Genomic DNA, 18351 nt, shown 5'->3' on the forward strand with positions numbered 1-18351 from the left:
TGATGATGGCCATTCTGGCTGGTGTAAGGTGGTACCTCATAGTAGTTTTGATTTACCTAGAATTAATTTTAAAATAAAGGCAATTTTAGTAGTTGATGTTGTCATGAGCGGGAGATAATCTTATATCTTATTTGCAAATTTCAGGGCTGTCAGTTAATCTTTATTTTAAGGAAATATGTAGTTACTTAAAAGAAAAATTTCATAGTTCATGGTAGGAAATCTTGTAATTCAAATGCTCTAGCTTGTTCTAGTCGCTACTTAATCTTAAAATGTGCTGTTTGTCTGTTCCTTGTGTTGAATTTCTATGACACTTGCTTTCTACTCTCTCAGTAAAATAAATATATTTATATTAATATTCATAAAATGAAAACAATGACTAGAAATTAAGTCTAATATTTGACATTTAATCTGTGATAGATGATCAAATACACACAATTTTACAAAAATTCTAAGACATATTAGCATGAGGTAGTATTAGGGAATACCAAACTTTTCAACAAGTTTGTAGAGAAATTCTACATGTGACTGAGAATGGAAATAAAAGAGAGTAAAATGTCATCTTTGGAAGCCTGTAATCTGCTCTGGATCACCCAACTACAAAGGGTCAGATCAAGTCAAGAGTAAAGTGATGCTCTATAAAATATTAAAACAGTTTGATGAGAGGTTATGTGACTTTTAAAGGTTACATGTATAGCGACTGAGCCAAATAAACCTTAAATCTCCTGAAATCATGTCAAGTGATATTACTCCAATGCTAATATATCCGTTAGATATGTAACTGCGTAAAATTCTAGTACTTTGGTCTTCATAAAAGACATTTGTGGGAGGGGACTCTTAAATGCACTCCATAAGTAAAATTACGATGTAGATGGTCTGAAAAACCCAATAATAGATAAGTGACCTACCTTTGGTTTTGTCACATAATGCAATTTTCTATTTTTTCAAAGGATCTGCCTTCCTAATTAATTTGAACTACTAGTAGAATGAATTTGGATTATATAAACAGGATGTAAAATATATGTAAAAAGATTATATACATTAAAATTGACAATAATGAATAAATTCCAGCCCTTTCCTCACTAGCAAGCCTTCACAGATTTTTTAAAATTTATTTTTATTTATTTATTTGTATATTTTTTTTGTCTTTTCTAGGGCCATGCCCATGGCATATGGAGGTTCCCAGGCTAGGGGTCTAACTGAAGCTGTACCCTCCGGCCTACACCACAGCCATAGCAACGTGGGATCTAAGCCAGCATCTGCGACCTACGCCACAGCTCACAGCAATGCCAGATCCTTAACCCACTGAGCGAGGCCAGGGATCGAACCCGCAACCTCATGGTTCCTAGTTGGATTCGTTAACCACTGAGCCACGACAGGAACTCCCACAGATTTTTTTTTTTTAAATAGGCAGTTTTCAAGCCTTCTTATGGAGAGGGGATTTGAAAATAAAAGTATCAGAATGGCAATGCTTTTAAGCAGCCCACCTCTCCTCCTCCTCTGGACTGTTCAGAGTTCTGAAGACAGTTGTACATCACTTTCACCTGCAGACAGTGCTGTAAGAAAATATGATACCCTTATGGCCCTTGATAACCTGCGTCACTAGTGTTAACAGAAGTATCCTGAGGAAGATAGGGTTGTTAACAAGAAACCTCATTTCCGATGACATTTATTTTCCATCTGAATGGGTTTCCATGGAACAATACTTCAGGCTTATCTCAGTCTCCATGTTGTCTCTCTCCTCTCAAGAAAGAAAGAATGATCAGATTGTTGAATTAGGGAAGGGGAGTCTGCATATACAGTTCAATCTTTTCCACTCTGTCTTCATCTTTTGTATTTCTCTGACTGCAGGGAATTTTTTTATAAAGTCGTTTAACTTTATTTGAATCTGTTGACCTAAACAATAAAAGACTTAGTCATTTTACCAGCAAGTAGGGTTTACTTGAGCACAACAAAAAATTGCAATTTGGGCTATGGCATCTATGGCCAACCAGAGGCAAGTTCAGAGAACAACAAAACCAATATTCAAGAGAGATAAACTCGGAGTTCCCATCGTGGCGCAGTGGTTAACGAATCTGATTAGGAACCATGAGGTTGCAGGTTTGATCCTTGGCCTTGCTTAGTGGGTTGCAGATCCGGTGTTGCTGTGAACTGTGGTGCAGGTTGCAGTTGTGGCTCGGATTCTGTGTTGCTGTGGCTCTGGCATAGGCCGGTGGCTACAGCTCCAATTAGACCCCTAGCCTGGGAATCTCCATATGCCCTGGGAGCAGCCCTAGAAAAGTCAAAAAGACAAAAAAAAAAAAAAACAGAGAGAGAGAGAGAAAGAAAGATAAACTCAAAATTCATCCTCTCATACTGACCAGTATAACTAAGTATAAATGAAATCAATAGTGTACCAGATTAACATGCTGCATTTTAGGTCGGTAAAACAGCCCTCCCTTGCCCTGAGCTCTGGCCCCTTGGTAAAGTAGAGAAAGGATTGTTCACTACATGATCATACCATTAGGTGAGAACTTTCCTTTATGCAATTGGGTGCAGTATGGTCTGCACTCCAAACCCATAGCGCCAGCACGCAAAGTCAGTCAGTAACTCGTGGCATCAGCCATGCTCCTGCTACAACCTCAGGTGCTCCTTCCATGCCTAGGCATGCTGGCGGCAAACACACAGGTGTCATTACATGTTCTTGCAATAAGCCTAGTGGCAAAGCCTATAGTCTATTGTTAGCAGATTTTGAGGACTTTCTGTGACTTGTGCTGGTGTACACTGGGATTTGTAGCGAATACTACAATCCTCCCACAGTTAAAATTACTACCATAAAGAGTTCCTGTCATGGCTCAGTGAAAATGAATCTGACTAGTATCCATGAGGATGAAGTTCGATCCCTGGCCTCACTCAGTGGGTTAAGGATCTGGCACAGTTACAGCTCAGATCTGGTGTTGCTGTGGCTGTGGTGTAGACTGGTGGCTACAGCTCCGATTTGATCCCTAGCCTGAGAACCTCCATAGGCCACAGGTGCAGCCCTAAAAACTACCTTATAACTACCTTATATTTCCCAACACTCTTTTAGTTAGAAAGGATCCTACAGTTGAATTAAGGCAGTGGCCTATAAGGTGAAATAGATGTGACATTTTTAGTTGGGGCAGTGATTTAAGCTCAAGAGTGGTTATTCCTTCCCCTTTTTGCTGACCCAGCAACTAGCAGCAATTGTAGATCATAAAGCTACAAGTTAGTATATTCTAAAAATGCCTGTTTCTAGAACAACACTCTATCCACACCAACCCATCTGACTGTTTATAATCCAGCTAGGATTGGCTTCACGGGTGTGATCTGTGAAGCTTAGAAATTCCCACTGTTTGATTTAATGCTCTATGGTTGTCATCTTGAAATTCTTAATAGTTTTTTGAATAAGTTATCAAATTTTACTTTGAACTGGGCTCTGCAAATTATATAGCTAGTAATAACTTCCAACAAAACCTATTTAGTTCTTTCTAGGAAAGGATTTTTAAAGTCTACTCTAATTAGAATAAAAGAAAAAATAATTTATTTTAAAATTTTATTATTTAAATACTAAATTTATGTACTAAACTTCCAGAAGAAATGTAAACAGGAGAACTGTCCAATAACACCAACAAAATATTATTTTGAGAGAGTTCCCTGATGGTGCAGCAGGTTAAGGACCCAGCATCGTCACTGCTGTGGCGTGGATTTGATCCCTGGCCCAGGAACTTCCGCATGCTGAGGGCACAGCCAAAAAGAAAATAATATATATATTCTTTCGAAACCCTGCAAGTAGCAGTAGCTTTTTGTTCTTCACTACCCAAGATACCAAAGACTAGAGAACAGACATCTTTACAGAGCTACTTTTAGAGTGAGAAGGAGGGGAGAGAGGAGGGCTAGAGGGGAGAGGAAAGGAGAGGAGGAGAAAAACATTTTCTGACTTTGCTTCCAAGAGAAGCCACATAACCTCTGCCTTATAATCTTAGTTCAGGATTCCAAATCTTGCTTGGGAATCTGCTTGGTGGAAATGTGTTACTTCTGAAAACTTAGCTTCAGGAGTGTGAGAAATGAGGAGTTCCCACTGTGGCTCAGAGGTGAAGAACCTGACTAGTATCCATGAGGACATGTTTGATCTCTGGCCTTATTCAGTGGGTTAAGGATCTAGCCTTGCTATAAACTGCAGTGTAGGTCACAGACGTAGCTGGAACTGGCATTGCTGTGGCTGTGGTGTAAGCTGGCACCTGTGGCTCCAGTTTGACATCTAGCCTGGGAACTTACATATGATGAGGATGTGGACCTAAAATAAAAATAAAAAAAGTGTGAGAAATGAGATTTCATCTTTCCACCTTTCCATTATCTAGTTTACAGAAAGAGATGGTTATCAAACCAACCTACAATATTTGCCATAGACAAGATTGCTCTAATTCTGGGATTGAGAGTTAGCCATCCCAAACCTCATTCTTCAGTGAAAAGATTGTGAACACTATCACATTAATGTTTTTTTTTTTTTTTTTTGTCTTTTGTCTTTTTGTTGTTGTTGTTGTTGTTGTTGTTTTTATGTCTTGGGCCGCTCCCGCGGCATATGGAGGTTCCCAGGCTAGGGGTTGAATCGGAGCTGTAGCCACCAGCCTACGCCAGAGCCACAGCAACCGGGATCCGAGCCGCGTCTGCAACCTACACCACAGCTCACGGCAACGCCGGATCGTTAACCCACTGAGCAAGGGCAGGGACCGAACCCTCAACCTCATGGTTCCTAGTCGGATTCGTTAACCACTGCGCCACGATGGGAACTCCCTAATGTTTATTTTCTATTTTCTTATTTTCTAAAAATTCAGCTGCATACCAGATTTCCTCCTGAATCTCAGATCCCATTATTTAAATTTTCAATAGAAATTTCCACTTGATGTCTGGCAAACATTTCAAACTCAATGTAAGCAAAGCTTATCATGCCATCTCCTAACACTCTCTTCCATAATTGTTCCCTTACTCCATGATTGATACTACAGAATCCTTAGTTATTGCAGTCAAAATCTCTGGTGTCATTCTTCCCAACATCATATGATGGCTTGCAGACAATATCTTAAGTGTATCTCTCTAAGCATTTTTTTATTGTTGCACCTGGGGCATATGGAAGTTCCTGGGCCAGAGATTGAATCCTAGCTGCAGCTGTGGCAACATCAGATCTTTTAACTCACTGTACCAGACCACAGATCAAAGCTGTGCCTCTGAAGTTCCTGTTGTGGCTCAGTGGGTTAAAAATCTGACTAGTACCCATGAGAATGTAGCTTCAATCCCTGGTCTCAGTCAGTGGGTTAAAGGATCCAGCATTGCTGAGGGCTGCAGTGTAGGTCACTGATGCATATCTGGAGTTGCTATGGTTGTGTCAAAGGCTGGCAGCTGCAGCTCTGATTCATTCTCTAGTCTGAGAACTTGCATATGCCTTAAGTGTGCCCACCACCCCCCCAAAAAAACCCTGTGCCTCAGCAGCAACCTGGACCATCGCTGCAGTTTCTTTTTTAAAAAAAAAAAATTTATTATAGCTTATGTATAATATTGTGCAAATTTCTGCAGTATAGCAAAGTGACCCAGTCATACATATATATACATTCCTTTTGTTATACTATCTTCCATCTATCCCAAGAAACTGGATATAGTTCCCTGTGCTATACATTAGGACCTCATTGCTTATCCATTCTAAATATAATAGTTTGCAACCCCAAAATCCCAGTCCATCCCACTGCCTTCTCCCCTCCTCCTTGGCAACCACCAGTCTCTTCTTTCTGTCTGTGACTCTGTTTTTGTTTTGTAGATGGTTCATTTGTGCCATATTTTAGATTCCACATATAAGTGATATCATGTGGTATTTGTCTTTCTCTTTCTGAATTTCTTCACTTAGTATGAGAAATCTCTAGTTGTATCCATGTAGCTGCAAATGGCATTATTTTATTCTTCTTTACGGCTGAGTGGTATTCCATTGTATATATATGCCACATTTTCTTAATCCATTCATCTGTCAATGGACATTTACGTTGTTTCTCTGCCTTGCCTATTGTGAATAGTGTGTCTGCAGTTGGATTCTTTTTTTTTTTTTTTTTTTTTTTTTGTCTTTTTCTAGGCCCGCTTCCATGGCATATGGAGGTTCCCAGGCTAGGGGTCGAATTGGAGCTGTTGCCACTGGCCTACACCACAGCCACAGCAACACAGGATCTGAGCTGTGTCTGCAACCTACACCACAGCTCACAGCAATGCCGGATCCTTAACCTGCTGAGCGAAGCCAGGGATTGAACCTGCAACCTCATGGTTCCTAGTCGGATTCGTTAACCACTGCGCCACGACAGGAACTCCTGCAGTTGAATTCTTAACCCACTGTGCTACAGCAGGAATTCCTCTTAGTGATTTGTTTTCCTCAGTACCACTGAAACCAACTGGTATCCCTAGATCACTTGGCTTTTTCCTAAATTTTGCCCATATAAATCTATGGAAAAGGATCTTTAAAACAAAAAAGCAGCTTTAACCGTGATGCTTTATCGCTTAACCACTCCTCGATTACAAAATGAACTATTGCTTGGGTCTGTATCTTAATGAGTTGCGCGGTCATCTTCTAGCTCTTATCTTCCTCTCCATCCTCATACTTTTTCATATGCTATCTTGTACTTTTATGTTCTATTTATACTCAATTTCTTTTTTTCAGCTTTCAAGCTTTCTCCATACATGCTATTCCTTTGCATACAGTATTCTCCTACCTCTCCTCCAAATTTTGTATACCTTCACTTGGCTAATTCCCATTCTTAGGTAAGGACTTGGCTTAAGACCACTTCCGAATTTTTCTCACTGCCTCTCTCTGCTAACCTCAAATTATTACACCCTATTCTCTTGCATTCTTTGCTTTTCCTATACTAAATGAGTGGTAATTGCTTTTCTGGTTGTCTTTATTCTCCTAAGACTGTATACTCTATGAGGACTGAAGACATGATTGTCTTGTGTTTTGATGCATCTCTATGCCTAATAAAATCCCTCACATGTAATATGCTATCACAAAGCTATGATAAATAAAATGAGCAAGATCAATGAATGAATACAGGAACAAGTGATTAAATAAAGGAAACTCTAACTTAGGCGTCTATATAAGTTTTCTGCTTGTCAGATTTACTATTTTTTTATATAGTGAGATATTATGGAGTCCTAGAGACCTAAATTGCGTCCTTGGATACCCCATGGACTTACTAATTCAATAAGTATAAAATTACTATGTGCCATGCTCAATAACTTTATGACTTTGGACATCCAAGTTAAATATTCAGGATCCCAGGTGAATTATTTGCAATATCAGAGTAGTAATGTTTTCTCAAAAAGATCAAAAGTATGTGGTAAAAATTAAATAAATATACGGAATTATAACTTTTTGGGGGTTGATTTAGCTAAATAGTTGGATTTCCTTTCTAGATGTTGTTTATATTATTGAAAGTGGTTTTGAGAAGCTTATTCTCATTAGAACATAAACATATGACTAATATATTAATATGTTCTATGAGGAGGATATATTGAGAATGATAAATTATGAGATTTTAACTTAATAAAAACACTCTCTGTATCATTGTTCAAATTTATGGTGACCATCCCAGAAGTTCAAAGTGCAAACACCTTTTTTTTACTTCTCTTAGGATTTGTAACCCTGAAAAAAATCCATACTCCAGCTCAGACTTTGAAATGTTTCTCAACAGCTGAATTTCTCTTACTTCAATATTTCATGTGTTGGTACACACACACACACACACACACACACTAACTGAACTACTCTATCTGTATAATATCTCATAGAAATGATAGTTTAGTCCATCTTAGAAGTAAAACTCATCTCTTCTCCTGTTCTCTTCCTGACACCAATTGAACTACAGACATAAGTAGGAATAATCAGGAGGAGGAAGGGTGTATGTGTGAACATCTGCCATGCCCAATTCTAGTGTTCCCACTCATGCTTGTATTTTATATCTCTCCCAAATTTAGACTTGAAATTCAAAGGGATGTCATTGTGCATTAAATTAATCTGATTGCCCTCAAAATGTCCATTATTGGCACAATTTGCACTTTAAGGAATACTTTCATTGTTATAAAATTTCAAACACACTTTGAACATAGCTCATGGCTTCTACCCTGTATAGATAACTCTACTGTTTTTTTCACATAATCTAATAAAGACCTCTATATAATTTTCACGTGTGTAATGTTACAACCATATCATTAACTTAATACCAAACATATTCTTTTGATTTCATATATAGTGCTCCTTTTGCCAAAAAGGTTTTCTTGGGATTTTTTGTTTGTTTGCTTTTTTGTTTGTTTTTTTCTTTTGCCTTTATGTCTTTCCCTTGCCTTTTGCCTAGGTATTTTCTTTTCCTCCTTCAGTTTCCTAAATATTTCCCTGACTTCTTTGACTTCTGCACTTTTCATGTTACAAGGTGACTTCTATATCTCTCATGGCACTTACACATTTGTAATGTCAATTTATGTTTTTGTATGTCATTTAATGTCTCACTCAGCAGATTATAACGAGTTAAGGGTCCTTTTCTCTTTGTGTTCACAATTGTGATTCTAGCACCTCACGTATAAATTCACACACAAGAGGCTTTCGATACATGGTTTAGAATAGGTGATCTCCAAGTCCCCAGGGTATGAAGTAGGTGAATTTATAAGTCAAATTGAAACACAATCAATTTAAGTACGTAAAAATTATCATCACCATATATAAAGTATAGGGACAGAAATATAAGAAAGACAAAAGAAGGTTGAGAAAGGAAACTACCACTCACGAAGTCCCTTACTTTCCAGTGGTCCACTATAATTCTCACTATAAGTCCACACCCTTGCTATTATTTTCCTTTTACAGTAGAGAGAGTCAATTACAGTGTAATTGATTGTTTCAACTTCCTACACCTGGAAAGTGTGTGTGGAATGACATCTGATCATCTCTAATGCCCACCCTCTTTCCACCACTTCAGATTTGAACTACTGAAGCTTGAGTTCCCGCTTTGATTCTGTTCCGACTTGGCTCTAGTCTCTCCTCTGAAGAATGAGTTATGTGGAAATTGGGAATTTAAACCTATCTTAGACTCACATCTTCTTAATTGCGTTTTCTCTTTCTCCATAAGTGCAGCCACAATTTAAATGCTTCTGCAATTGTTGATTACTGAACTTACAATATGCCAGATGTTATCTCTTTTGAATAGTGCCCACACACTGCAGGTGCAAAATGGAGGCCACAATTGAGCAAATTTAGACTTAAGTATCTCAGTTTTCATTTAATCTATATGCTTGGCCATGTAAATCATTTTCTTCTGACGTTTTCAGCTTTATCTTTGCCAGCAGACTTATTTTACATTACTTTAAAATCTCTGGAAAGTCAGAGTGTTACATTATTTAGAATAATAAAAAAAGTTGCACCTCTAAGATAAGAGGTATTGTATTTCCCCAGACTATAAAAAGAGTATGCTTACACAATTTTATTTGCACAAATATAATATAGCTATGCCAGTCATGCTTTCTAGAGAACAGAACACTGTATGGGATATGGCTATAAAATGCCAAAAGTCTCTATAATCACAGTTATTTTTCATTTTAAGTAATGAGTCCCTTAATATTCCCTCTTAATTTTTTAAAAATATAATCTCTGTTCACTCTCCTATGCTATCATGTGCAAAAATTTAAAACTTGTAACTCTGTGGCATCCACAGTGCTATTTCTGTTGGTTGGTATACCTACACTTATGAGGAAAGACAAGGACAAATTCTAATATATTTATAGAAATGGTAATTTTAGGATATATTCTAGATCACTATTTTCTAGCATCTGAGCAGCTACTGTATTTCACTAAATCCAAAACAAAGTCAATTGTATGATAAACCATTATGGTAATTGCTATTAAGAAAGAACAATAGGAGAACATTGCCAAAGTTATTTCAGTATGTTTCTTTTTTACTCTTATGGGAGGATATCTTTCAGACTCAATTCAGATTTTTAGTTCACATATTATTCTTGTATATACATTAAAAATATAGATAGGAGAAATAATTTAAGTTATTCCTAAAACATTCCATTTAGAATCTGTTTCTTTTGAATCACAGAATTGCTGTTCTCAGTATTTTACCTAAGAATGATATGCCCTGTGGTGACCTCAAGAATACTGTTGATACAATGATACACAATTCCTTTAAAGAATTCTCTACTTCTGTCTCCAAAATATGGTTCATGTCATTACTTCTGTTCTGCACACTAGATTTTGTTGCTTTATGAACTTTCTGGAGAATTTCATGACATATCTTAAGAAAATAACAAGAAACAATATTTTTTTTCTCAAATGGTTTTAAATACCCTATTGATATAAAAATGTTGGGGTGATGGTTGTCCAGTCATGGCACCGGATATAACAACCAAATTTCCTAAAGCCCAGACAAGCTTCCACTGCTTTGTGTATGACAATTTTAAGAGCCATCAACATTTCCAAGAACTTAAAATATAATTAAATAGAGCTGCTTCTTAAATAAATGAACGTGAGCTAACCCAATAGCAATCTATATTCACTAGTGTTAAACCATACCTTATAAGTGGTTTTATTGACTATCTGTTACCATGTTTCTGCTACATTAGCGCAAGATTCGCTAATCCAGTAAATTGTCATAATATAGGTTTCCTCTCTGGAGATTTTAGACTTAACCTTTGTGTTCCTAGTTCTGTAATCTCTGTCACTTGCTCTTCATTATGCCCTCTTCATATCTTGCTTTAATTTAGCTAAATAGTTGGAGAACTAGCCACTAAGTCCTGCCCTGAGACAGAGGTATGTAGCTAACATTTTATGGGCATTTATCTTTTATGAACAGCCACTCTATTTTTTATATTTAAACCTCAGGAATAATTCAAGATTTATAATTGCCATTTTTAAATGACATAACAATGATTAGTTATATAATTTAACAAAAATAATCCATAGTAGAGTTTGCTTGCTCGAATAAAAATTTTAGGTATCCTTTTCACATCCCTCCTTCTTCTTCTAACTTTTAATTCCATATAAATTAGCCAACATATATGGTATTTTCTCCTCTTTAATTTTTTATGATATTTTCTCCATTTGTAAAATGCTTCCTCCAGTTACCATTGTGGTGCAGCCGAAACGAATCCGACTGGGAACCCTGCGGTTGCGGATTCGATCCCTGGCCTTGCTCAGTGGGTTAAGGATCTGGCATTGGCATGAGCTGTGGTGCTGGTTGCAGACACAACTTGGATCTGGCTTTGCTGTGGCTGTGGTGTAGGCCAGCAGCTGCAGCTCTGATTGGACCCCTAGCCTCGAAACCTCCATATGCCATGGGTGTGGCCCTAAAAAAAAAAAGACAAAAAAAAAAAAGAAGAAAATGCTTCCTTTTTCAGCACTACTACCTCATTTAAACCTATTGAAATGCAAATCAGACTTAAAGTTTTATTTGGGGTTTTAGATACCTTCATTCCAAACAAGTCTTGTTTGAGAAAGTCCCTAGAGAAGCTGATCAAGTTTCTTGATTAGAGCTAGAATTTAAAGTTTGTTGGAAATAGGCAACAGAGATGTAGGACCAAGATCAAAGACTATAAATTTGGCGCACTGTCTTAGTACTTTCTTAGGGAAGTAAAGTAATTCATAGGAAGTGACAACCACTATAGTAGAGATGGAGACTCAAGTACAATGCTGAGATTTGTCATGATATGTCAAAGACTCAACTCTGCTGGTGAGTTCTCTATTCTGAAGAAAAAATAATGTTAGAATATACATACATATGCTGCTATGGAGTTGGTTTAGGTAGAAGTTTCAAAAACATAAGATAGGAGAGATTATGTGCCCAGGTGTATAATATTTCTGCAGAAATGTGTGGAAAGATTCTTATTCAAAACCTGCAGTTTATGAGCCAGAGATTAGTCAGTTTGTAAGTTAAATAAACAAACTCATCTGATCGGATCGTGAAAAGTCAGTGACTTAGGTCTTCATAATTCTTTGTCTAAAATATGTACTGATGATTCCCCGCAGGTATATATGGGTGTATGCGTAGGGATGGGGGATGGAATATTACCAAGATAGCATCTTTCACATGGATCCAGCGGATCCAATTTTCTTTGGTTTACTGTAGGGTCTATGGCATATTTTCCTAATAGAAAGCCTGGGGATATGGTGGTACCCAAGTCTTACCATTTAAAACTTTGTCCTAGTAGCTGCGAAGATAGAGGAGAATGAGCTAAACTCATACTGAATCAGGACTTTGCAAAGTAGTTGTTTTTAAACTCAATACCTGCTAGCTACTGTTATGCCATTAATTTCTGCTTTTTTTCTAATAGCTGAGTTGAAAAAATATCTAGTTAAATGAGAGGTTTCAGTACTTAAGATATTCTTGCATACAAATAATGGCACAATAAGAATATACAAATTAGCCCAGGAAATAGAAAACTTCAATTATTTTATGCCTCATTGGAAGATGAAAGTATCAAGGAAGGTCTCTGGGGATCAGAATGCACATTGGTATTATTCAACACATTCATTAAGCAGTCAGTAGAAAATGTAAACTAGTGCACATCCAAATCTATAATAATAAAATGCTAGAAGCTAGAGATAATAAATCAGCTTTATCAAAAATACAGATGGATCTGGACAGCTTAGGAAATTATTCAGATGAAGAGATGAGTTTTAATGGAAAGAATAGTTCAATAATGCATTTGAAGAGAAAGAATACATATCAGAGAAATACAACTTTAAAAAGAAGTTAAGATACATATGAAGTAATTACAGAGAACTCTATTTTAGTGTTTTTGTTGATAAATTGAAAAGTTTAGTGTCACAACAATGAAGAATAATTATGTTCTAAATCCTCTAAGTTGAACATTGTGAAAAGGCGAGAAAAATTATAATACCACTTAGCTAGACAATAGAATTCTGTTCATATGCTTAATGGAGACTTTTTTAAAGTTATGGCAAAGTAGCTGTTATAATAAGAGTTGGCAATTTTAACTAGTGTGGGGATAGCTGTTTGAATAGTTTTGTGTTTAAAATATTGAATTCCCTTCATATCCCCAATTCTGTAATTTCAACTCTATCCTCAAAGTTTTATGCTCCATCACACTCTTGTGCTATTTCTCCAAAGTCTCAAATCCAAAGCAACATGCCAACTCTTGGTTTAAATTTAAAATGCAGTGAAACTTATCAAACCAAAGATCCACAGCTGACTGTTTTGACTAAATGAAACAGAATTCCAAACTCTCAGATATGTGTGATATACACACTCTTACCATAAATTAAGCCAGACTATTTCCAGTTTTATAAATCGTTGCATCAGTTAGAATAACAGGAAAACATTATTAGAATACATTCAGTATCAGTTTGTCCCCAAGGAGATAAAGAATAACCAAAATAATTACTAGTTATTTTACATAGAATATATCCCAAATTTAGGAAATTGATGGAATTATATATAAGGCCTACTGAGATGGTAATCTCTATTGTAAATGTTTATGAACTTATGAAAAACCTGAGAGGATTTAATGTGATCGAAGAACTTTTGAGCATTTAAAAAATATAAATTCCCATCCTAATTCTGACCCATTTGCTCTGTGGTCCTGACAAGCCTCTTATTATATCTGGGACTGAATAAAATCATGGCGGGAGTTTAGGAAAAAAAGTAAAAGTCTTATATAAAGGCAACATATCATTATTAATATCATTAATATTAGTTTCAATATTATTTATTTATAATGTTTCAAGTAAAATAGAATCATTTTGTTCTTGTGAGAGTTCTTAAATATATTCTTATTAAACTTAACTAATTTGATCCTCCAAACACCTGCGTAGTAAAATCTTATCCTTTATCTCTCTCAGGCCCCCTGGTATTTTTCCTCCTTCCTCTTTTTTCTTAATTTTAAGAAAATAAATCCATTATCTTAGGTCTCTTTCTTTTACGTATTTTCGAGTATTTGTTTTGGTTAACTATCCCTCCTGTCCTGGATAACTCTGCTTATCATCAGCAGCAATGGTAATGTTTTGAAACACCTCCGATAAGTCATAATTACTATCACTTTTCATTCTATATGAAAGCCTCTTCTGTCATTTTCTCCAGAATGGATAAAAAAAAAAATTTGGTATTCACTGTAGGTGCTTCACTTTTATAAATGGTGTTTCCTCCTGCATGGCTTTCTGCTGCAGTCCCAGAAGCACTTACTAATTCTGAAACCCTCTCTTGGGTGATTCTCCGAATTGGAAATTGTGACCTTGAGGCTGTACTGATACATCACTTCTTATGTGCTCTGATTCCATGACTATGTTGAATTCCAGAGAAGAGCATCTTTCCTTTAATGTGGGAGATTAATTTGTCTCAAGAGTCTTTGTTTTTCTTCCCTTGTGGAAAACATTTCATGTTTGTGCACACTCTGGGCACTGAACGCAAGTAGGAACATATGGCCAGTAATATACTTATGATGTATTCACATAGGAAAACGTGTGGGAAAGGTCAGGTAGAACTATATAAATCAGGCAGTAAACTCAGGAAAATAATTTCATGATATAGAATGTATGAGTCAGAGAACAATATTTTGAATGTGTCACACATCTTGGAAAGTACTACTATAATTAGTAAGAACTGGACCCATTTTAAATGATTTTTTTTTTACATTGAACACCATATATATATATATATATATATATAGATAGATAGTATGGTACACTAATACTAATATATATATATATATATATTATGGTACACTAATACTAATATATATATGTATATATATAGTATGGCACACTAATACTAATATATATATAATATATATGATATATACAATATAGTGTGTATATATAATATATATAATATATACAATATAGTGTGTGTGTATATATAATATAGTATAGTACACTAATACTAACTAATACTAACAAATCACATTTTGTGGGCTAATCAAGATTACTTAATAATAGTAACTACCACCCAATAAAATAGTCTATTAAGATTATTCTAGCTTACAAGAAAGGAACCTAAGTTCCAAGGACTCCAACGTAGTAAGCATAAAGTAGAATATGTTTTCATCATAGTTTAGAGGGCTCTGAGATCTTAAAAACTGTCTTCACGTGTTGGGGAAATACTCTAGTCAGGAAAAGTATCAGTCCCTGTGTGCACTAAGGAAGCCAAAGACATGGAGGTAAAAGCAACTCTTTCTAGCCCTTATTCCAGACTGACCAGTTATAAAACAAAAAGCCTGGGACCAGAGTTTGGGCAATACTCCTACTACTGAGGATCGCAGATGTATACTGAAGACCTTGATAAAGTTATTTGAGAAAGTCTCTACACTGCTGATTCTGTCCTGAAAGCATACATTCAAGAGGACATGCAATAAATTATGGATTGTTTAAAGGCTCAGTGTAATACAATGAAATGACAATCATACTGAAAACCAAGGTCTTGCTGGGCAAATACTACACTTGACTGTGACCTGACCTACAGAGACCCTGTAGGTCTCTCCTGACCTACAGGGCTCAGCGTTGTCATTGTATTCTGTTACCTCCATAGCTCATATTCAGTCTTCACTACGTTGTGTTGTATATCAGCTTCCTACTGGAAAAAAAAAAAAAAGGTGGCTTAATTAAAGAGGAAATATCACTAAATATTATGAAACTGATTATAATTTATAAAATTTATAAAATTATAATATTATAAACTGAGGAAATAACCATAGATGAAAAGATAAGAAAGAGCAAGTATGTCTCATGTTTGAATGCACATGCATATCACATCAAATGGTCTTTTTTCCTAAAGGTAAAATATTAAGTGTTAATGCCAGTAAAACAGGGTGTTTACTTCTTTAAGATAAACCATTGACTTTATCCTAAAGTTTATAGCTCTAACATACTCAAAGATAGCTCTCTAACTCTTCACCACTGCTTTTCTTTTATCTTTGATGTCATTATTTTTAAGCAGCTATGTAGTCAGTCACATTTATTATCAAGTGATAACAAATGACACCAAGATGATATTATATTATGTCAGTTTAGACCCTTTTTTTTAAAAAAAAAAATTACTTTCTTTTACTAAGGACAGTAAATCCACATGTTAGGATCTTCCTGGTCCAACTAAGGTAATGTTAATGAGTTTAGTGAAGAGACTGAAATGCACTAAATGTGACTCATATCTAGATCACATGTATTGCTAAAGTTCGAGCCAGCTCCCCTCAAATCACATGAGTTAGGATTGAAGAGAGAGTTGTATTCCAAAAGAAAGGCAAAGTGCTTTTACCAAATGAAAGGAAAATGGTTGCTGGGTAAGCAAAATAATAGATCTCCAGTATAAATGGCACCTATGGGAGGCAATGAAGATTAACATAGACTCTAAGAAAAATAATGCATCTTCAGAGCTTAGAGAGTCCTTGAACATTATCACTCCCTTTGTTCAGTATTTGGATAGGATTTATTGGCAAGCACTGTGTTAATGTTGTCTTCAATTAGCAAAATGGAGCTGAAATTATCAAGATCCTGGACCAAAATGCATCAATTGGTATTATAGCCATACTTACTAAACCTGCTCTCAAGTGAAGCCAATATATTTTCCAGCCAAAAAAAAAGGCTAGGCCACCGAAACTCAGCCTGTAGAAATGTAAAAGAGTTGTTGATTGCTTGAAATAAGCAGAAATAGGAACAGGCAGCTGGCAGGAAGGAATCAGAGAGGAGCTAATACCATTTTGGGGGGGACAAATCTCTACAGATCTATATTACAGAGAAAAACTTCAAACACAAAGGCATGTCATGAAAACAGCAACCTCACCTGCTAAGCAGAGGGAAGCTTTCATAATTATCTGCCTCAGAACATATACTGGCCCTTTTAGCCTCATCCTCCACTACCACAGTCAGTTCCAAATATTAAAATATGTAACTATTTTTTATACCAAATATGTATAATTACCATACAAACATTCAAGACCATTGCAGATTAAGGGTAGCTATGAATGTATACAATATAGTGATACTGAACAACTACCAACCAATCAAATAAACACACAAACAAGAAACTAGCAATGAAAATTTCATCATTAAATCCCCAAAAGCAAAATAGAGACTCTATAATTAAATCCCAGGTAAATTTGAAGCTACTTGGGGGGAAAAAAAAAAAGGATGATTAAAAATTTAGAACAAGCACATTGTTTGGTTGCCTTGAAGCCAGGGAAATTGAAGTTTGCATTATATTTTATTCATATAAATTATATTAGCAAGATCTTGTGTATGTGCACTGTATATGGTTTCGTCTCATCACAGTTTACTAAAATGTGTGAATGTATATGTATATGTGTCTGCATGTATGCATTTATATATGATACCCCCCTTCAGTGACTTATGTGTTTATCTCTTCTCTTAGGGACATGCTATAGAGAGAGCAAATCTTTTGGTCTGATTTAAATGCAGTAAGAGAAAAAGGATTAAGTGCCTGCACTTTCATTTAGCAGGTTCAGCTAGCTTATTTGTACATCTAACATAATCTCTTAAAAATTACCACAAGCAAAATATAACAGATTGTAAACGGTTGCTCATATTAACTTAGCTAAGTACTTGTAATCTGCCTAAGCGTTATTTAACAGAACCGTAATTGCAAAACAGTATGATACCTCCAGAGTTTGGAAGACTGTTATGTGACTAAATCATATTTAGCAATCAGAACACTAAAATAGAGAATATTAAAACAGTAAATACTTTTCAAATACATATTTGAAATTGGGGAAAAAAATCTAGTTCTTTCCCCTAGTATTTCATTTCATTAATCTTAACTTAAATCAGATTCAAAATATAATAAGGAAAAAAAGAGAAAACCACTGTTCTGAAAGAGAAAGCACTTTTGATTTGTAAGAATGGGGTTTTGGTGAGAGAGAAAAGGGTTTTCTAGCATTCCAGAAGTTCAACTTTAAATATTTAGAGCAAATTTTGAAAAACTGGGATATATAATTTATATTATAAAATATAAAGAAGGGAAAATTCGCCACAATGATCTTCCAGCTCAAAAGGACATACGGATCGTCTAGGTCAGTGGTTTCCCAACTATTGTTTCTGCACCAGCGGCATCACCTGGAAATTTATTAGAAATTCAAGTTATCAGGCTCCATCCAAGACCTACTGAATCAGAAACTCTGGAAGTAGAGGTCTGCAATCTTTGTTTTAAAAAGCTCTCCAGGTAATTCTACTGCATCCTTAAGAAGCTCTGGTCTAGGTAAAAAGAGATTTCATAGGAATGATTTACAGATAGTTGTATAAAAATGAATCATTACACCTGTCCCACCCAGAGGCCAAACCCTGGCCAACAACCACCCTGAGGAGACAGGACAAAT

The sequence above is a fragment of the Sus scrofa genome, chromosome 5 (assembly GCF_054392235.1).
Source record: "Sus scrofa isolate SSC_HxYL_T2T_F1_AM1 chromosome 5, Sscrofa_HxYL_maternal_Yorkshire_Landrace_v2.0, whole genome shotgun sequence".
In the NCBI taxonomy this organism is placed as follows: domain Eukaryota; kingdom Metazoa; phylum Chordata; class Mammalia; order Artiodactyla; family Suidae; genus Sus; species Sus scrofa.